We start from the raw sequence: 6,659 nt of genomic DNA on the forward strand, positions 1-6,659 counted from the left end.
GTTATAGGAGATATACATATCTATTTATATAAAAGGCAAATATTCAAAGTGTCCCCTCTGGAGTTTGACTGGGAGACCAGTTCAATCACTTGCTATGACCTCTGCTGACCACCAGGGAGCGGCACAAAACAAAGGAAGGCCCTGGCAGGCAGCCAGAAGGCCCCAACTGGCCCTGATGGCCAGCCAGGCCTAGGGACCCCACCTGTGCACGAATTTCGTGCACTGAGCCTCTAGTACAGTGATGGTGAACCTATGACACACGTGTCAGAGGTGACACGTGAACTCATTTTGGTTGATTTTTCTTTGTTAAATGGCATTTAAATATATAAAATAAATATCAAAAATATAAGTCTTTGTTTTACTATGGTTGCAAATATCAAAAAATTTCTACATGTGACACGGCACCAGAGTTAAGTTAGGGTTTTTCAAAATGCTGACACGCCAAGCTCAAAAGGTTCACCATCACTGCTCTAGTATATAATATATATGGTAAAAAAAGAAAAGAAATAAAAAACAAAGAATATATATGGTAGATGTACATACATATCATACATACACATGCATATATATCATGTGTACTAATCCATGATAATTTGTATGTTTGAAAATATTTTTTTTCAGTCTGTGATCTGTCTTGTAACTTTATATGTAACTTTATATTATTAAACAGAACCTTAAAACGTAAAAAAATAAAAATAATAAAAATATAATAAATGTGAATATTAATAAAAATGCAGGAGTGTGCATAGTTTATTATTAACTAATATATATAATATGATTTTATTAATTATATACTGAAATCAGGTAAAGTAGACTTCAGAGCAAAGAAAATTCCTGGGATATATAATACTCTTTGTAATACTTTAAGCAATAAGACAATTTAAAAAAAAAAGAAAAGAAAATTCCTGGGAACAAAGAGGAACATTACATAATAATAAAAGGTCCAATCCACCTGCAAGACATAGTGATCCTAAATGTGTATGCATCATACCACAGAGTTTTCAAAAACATTAAGCAAAAAATGATAGAGCAGCCGAAACCGGTTTGGCTCGGTGGATAGAGCGTCGGCTTGCGGACTGAAGGGTCCCAGGTTCGATTCCGGTCAAGGGCATGTACCTGGGTTGCGGGCACATCCCCAGTAGGAGCTGTGCAGGAGGCAGCTGGTCGATGTTTCTCTCTCATCGATGTTTCTAACTATCTCTCTCCCTTCCTCTCTGTAAAAAATCAATAAAATGTATTTTAAAAAAATGATAGAGCTGAAAGGCGACATAGGCAAATCTAAAATTATATATAGTTGGGGATTCCACACCCTCCTTTAGCAACTGATAGAACTACTGGACAGAAAGTCAATAGAGATACAGAAGATCTCAATACCACCCACTTTACAAGATCTAAACAACGTTTACAAAACACTCCATCCAATAGCAGACTGCATGTCCCTTTCAAGCACCCATGGAACATTCATCAAGGTAGACTATGTCCTGGCTCACAAAAACAAACCTCAAGAACTTTTAAAGGATTTCAATCATACAGAGTATGTTCTCTGGTCATAATGGAATCAAACTAGAAATCAAAAGCAGAAAGACCACAGGAAAATCTCCAAATAGTTGGATACACTTCTAAATAAGTCATGGCTCAGGAGGAAGGCTCGAGCAGATTTTTAAAGTGTCGATTTAAAAATACAGTATGTCAAAACTTCTGTGACACAACGAAAGCAGGGCTGGGAGGAAAAATCTAACCCACAGCACTAAATACACACCAGCGAAAAGAGTGAATGTCTCAAATCAATCATTTAAGCTTCCACATTAAGAACCTGGGGGGAGAGGGGGCGCAAAATAAGCCCAAAGCAAGCAGAAGGACGCAATAATGTAAGAGCAGAAATCAGTGAGATTGGAAATAGGAAAACAAGAAAAAAAATCAAAGAAATAAAGAGCTGGTTCTTGAAAAAGATCAATAAGACTGACAAACCTTAGGCGAGACTAACAAGAAAAAAAGAGTAGACAAATTACCAGTATAAAGATTGAAATGGGCGGTATCACTCCAGACGTACAGACTTAAAAAAAGTAATGAGAGGGCTGTGGTGGCTGATTTTACATGTCAACTCGGCTGGGCCATGGTGCCCAGAAGTTGGATCAAACATTGTTCGGCATGTGTCTGTGAAGGTGTCTTTTGGATGTGATTCACAGTCAAACCAGTGGACTCTGAGTAAAGCAGGTTGCCCTCCATACCATGGGTGGGCCTATCCAATCATTGGGTGCAGAGTTTTGACATCATTAGCCACTAGGGAAATGCAAACTAAAAGTGCTATGAGCTATCACACCTACTATAATCCTATCTAATAATAGACAAAGATTCAAATTGACCGTACCTTTGCTACACTCACCATTGGCTAATAAGAGCGATATGCAAATTAACCACCAACAAAGATGGCAGTTAATTTGCATACATAGGCACAAAGCAGCGGAGCGGAGACTGAAGGTGGCTCCGGCCGGAGCGAAGGCCTGAGTCCCAGGTGCCAGAGGAAAACCGGTGCTGGCAGCCAGGGGAAGGGAAGGCCTATCGCACGAATCTTTTCGTGCAACAGGCCTCTAGTGATGAAATAAAAGGTTGTGCCCACAAGTGAGGAACTGATCACTCACACATTGCTAGCAGGTGGGAGATGGTACCGCTGCTCTGGAAACCTGTGCCGCGCCAGCACGGCCGTGGCACACTCAGCCCCAGGGCGCCTTATGTGCCGCCCGCTCAGCCAGGTTCAGTGACCCTGAGAGGGGGCGGTGAAGGATGGAGAAAAGACAGACAAGAGAATGAAAGCTGGGTCTGGGTGGGACGCTGCTCCTGGATGGAGAGACAGTGCCACGGACTACAAGCCCTGTCTTTATTTTATAGCAGATGCCACGAGGCAAAGTAAGGGCATAGTCAGGATGTTTACAACATTCTCGTGGGTTTTGATCCTACTCAATTACATGCACCTGAACTCTATCAAGCCCACATCACTCAGGCACGTGGGGCCACGTGTTCGGACCATAGGCTCAAGCTTACAGCTACAGCTGTTGGCTAGAATGGTGCTGGGAGGGCCCTGCCCTCCAGGGTGGGACTTGCACGTGGCCATGAGAGGACTGTGCCCTCTCATTAGTCCGAGGCTTGAACCTGTCCAAAACACTGTAGCTGCACCCCACAGAAACCAACTTGTCCGTTTCTTCAAAAACTAAACACGCAAGTATGTATGGCCTCGTAGTTTGCTCTGGGAACCTTTCCCAGAGGAATGAAGACTTCTGCTCACACCACAGCCCACACAGAGTATGTGTACAGTAACAGGCCAGAGCTGGAACCAACCCATCTTCAGTAGGTGAGTGGTTACACAAACCGGTCCACCCACACCATCGAATACCACTCCGAACACAAGGGAACACACTACTGACGCATGCAACAACTTGGCGGGTCTCCAGGGAGTTGCGCGGGGCAAAGCAGCTACGTACTTTGTGACTCCACCTCCAGGGCACCGAAATGACAGCGGCATAGGGACCGAGGGCAGGTTAGTGGCTGCCAGGGATGGGTGACATCTGGGAGGTGGGTGTGGTTACAGACGGGCACAGGGAGCCACCATCACTGGGGCTCTTCGTGTCCGGACTCTGGATGCAGGAAGCAACTAGGGCAGTGGTCGGCAAACCGCAGCTCATGAGCCACATGCGGCTCTTGGGCCCCTTGAGTGTGGCTCTTCCACAAAATACCAACTTCTGCGCACGGGCCATGAAGTTTCAACCGCATTGTACGTGCGCGCCCGCACGTGGTATTTTGTGGAAGAGCCACACTCAAGGGGCCCAAGAGCCGCATGTGGCTCATGAGCTGCGGTTTGCCGACCACAGAACTAGGGTAATAAAATTGTACAGAATTTGAGACACATAGGGATACAGGGAAGACTGGGAAGTTGGGACAAGATGGGAGGCTTGTATCAGTGTCTATGTCCCGGGGGTGACCTTCTGCTGTTTTATAAAAGGTTCCCTCTGAGGAACTAGCCAACACGCACAAGGGCGCTTTCTGTGTTGTATCTTAGAATCGCATGTGATTCTCCATAAAATTTTCAATCAGCCCTGGCTGGTTTGGCTCAGTGGATAGAGTGCCGGCCTGTGGATTGAAGCTCCCGGGCCGATGCAGGTCAGGGGCACATGCCCAGGTTGCAGGCTCAATTCCCCGGTGAGGGGCGTGCAGAAGGCAGCCAATCAATGATTCTCTCTCATCATTGATGTTTCTATCTCTCTCTCCCTCTCCCTTCCTCTCTGAAATCAATAAAAATGTTAAAAATTTTTTTCCAATTAAAAAAATTCCACTGTGCCCTGATTGGTTTGGCTCAGTGGATAGAGCATTGGGGTGTGGACTGAAGGGTCCCAGGGTCAATTCCGGTCAAGGGCATGTACCTCGCTCTAAAAAGGAAGGAAGGGTTGGGGGGCAGGAGGGAGGGGGGTAAGAGATCAACCAAAGGACTTGTATGCATGCATATAAGCATAATCAATGGACATAAGACACTGGGGGGTATGGGAGGCCAGGGGATTGTCAAGGGTGGGGAGAAAATGGACACATATGTAATACCCTTTGTAAAACTTTAAGCAATAAAAAAAGGGGGGGGGCATGTACCTCGGTTGTGAGCACATCCCCAGTAGGGGGTGTGTGGGAGGCAGCTGATCGATGTTTCTCTCTCATCGATGTTTCTAACTCTCTATGCCTCTCCCTTCCTCTCTATAAAAAAATCAATAAAATATATTTTTTAAAAATTCCACTGCTAGGAATTATTTATTTTTTGTTGTTATTAGTTTTAGTTTTTTTGTTACTCCTCACCAGAGGGTGTTTTTTCTATAGCTTTTCAGAGAGAGTGGAAGGAAGGGAGAGCAGAGACAGAGAAATACCAATGTGTCTCACCTCGATTGCTTGCCTCCCACACTCTCCCCAACCAGGGTGGGGATCCGACCTGCAACCCGGGTACATGCCCTTGACTGGAATCGAACCCACAACCCTACTGTGCGCAGGCAGATGCTCTAACCACTGAGCACACTGGTCAGAGCAGGAATTATTTCTGAGGAAATAAACAGAAGGATCTGCAAAAGCATGAAAACAGTCATGCTTCTCTGAGAACGGTCTATGATAGAGAGCTGGACACAGCGGCACCTCTCCCAGAGCTGGGGGCCCACCTGTGCTGTGCAAAACAGGGCGGCCAACAAAGCCAGCTGTGCAGCCTGGGAAAGATTTTATGAAAACACCTAATGTTTTCACAGTGATCTGTACCCCGGCAGCAAGTTCTCCCGAGGAGTGCAACCCCACCCTGGGGGAGGTGGCCCCTGGGAGGCCAGCCCTGCGGGGGGATTGCCCAGACCCTCCCTGGTTAAGACCCTTGTGGCTGCGTCTCCCCAGGAGGGAGGGCCACTCCAGGCAGGAGCCCCGGAGGCAAACAGCGGGACCCCTCGCACTCCACAGCGGGAGCCTGCAGTGCTGCCTCTCACAGCAAAAGGTGACGATGAAAAAACGGTTCAGAGGGAAGCTGAAGGGCACTTCCTCTTTGCTGGTAAAGCGCCCACTCCAGGCCCCACCCACCGCAGGCGCCGGGAGAGGAAGGCAGGGATGGAGCTATCTGGGTGGGATGGTCCCAGCTGGGCAGGGCTGGTACCCGGTGTGTGTGGATGGAGGTGGTTACAGAGTGGGGGCAGTTATGGTTCACCTGGTGTCAGTGCCCCACTCCACCCTGGGGGCCACGCCCCTGGGGGGCCAGCCCTGGCGTCTCCCGGCCCTGCCCCACCTCCCTGCCCACCATGGCGCCCAGCAGCATGCGGGCCTGTGGGCATCTGTGGTGGTTTCTGTAGACCAGGCCATGTTGGTCCAGCCGATCGAGGATTCTCATCACTGATGTTTCCGCCTCTCCCTTCCTCTCTGATATCAATAAAAAAAATACTTTTAAAAAGATGTTCACGCAACAATTATTGGCCTGTTTTGTAAGGTGAGATCACGCCCTGAGTGTTCCCTGAGGGCCCCACAAACACAGGTGGCAGTGGGGCTAGGACTGCACTGCTTTGTGCGGGCAGCATTCTAGGAGGCTCTCGAGCCACATGCGGCTCTTTGGCCCCTTGAGTGTGGAGGGGCAGCCGTCGGTGAGAACACCACCCAGCCACTGAGCTGCGGGACCAGTGAACTATGGAGGGTGCCAGGAGCGGCTCAGCGTGAGGCCGGCCTCCTGGGGCCGCAGCGGAGGGAGTGGACGAAGCGGCGCTGCCACAGAGCAGGGGGCGTCCAGGCTGAGGGAGGGTGGGGAGGAGAGCCACCCAGGGCTCTGGGCAAAAGAAGGGCGAGGCCAGCTGCCTCCTGCAAGCCCCCTACGGGGACCCAGCCCTCAACCCCGCCTGTGCCCCGGTAGAGTCCAACCATAACCTCCTGGTTCACAGGTCGAAGCTCAACCACTGCGGCACCGCCCAGGCGAGCGAACGCCTTCTAATCACACTGAGCCTTGCAATGTGAACATTCGCCCCATTTCGTGCACCAGAAGCCTGGTCCAAACCAGGGCGGGGAAACAGGGGCCTCTGAACCACTGTCTGCAGAACAGACATGCGCACTAGGGCCTGTTCCTCACACGCCCGGACCCCCTACAAGCACCGCTGGGGCTGGAGGCCCGGGGCCCGCAC

The sequence above is a fragment of the Myotis davidii genome, unplaced genomic scaffold (genome assembly GCF_000327345.1).
Source record: "Myotis davidii unplaced genomic scaffold, ASM32734v1 scaffold845, whole genome shotgun sequence".
In the NCBI taxonomy this organism is placed as follows: Eukaryota; Metazoa; Chordata; class Mammalia; order Chiroptera; family Vespertilionidae; genus Myotis; species Myotis davidii.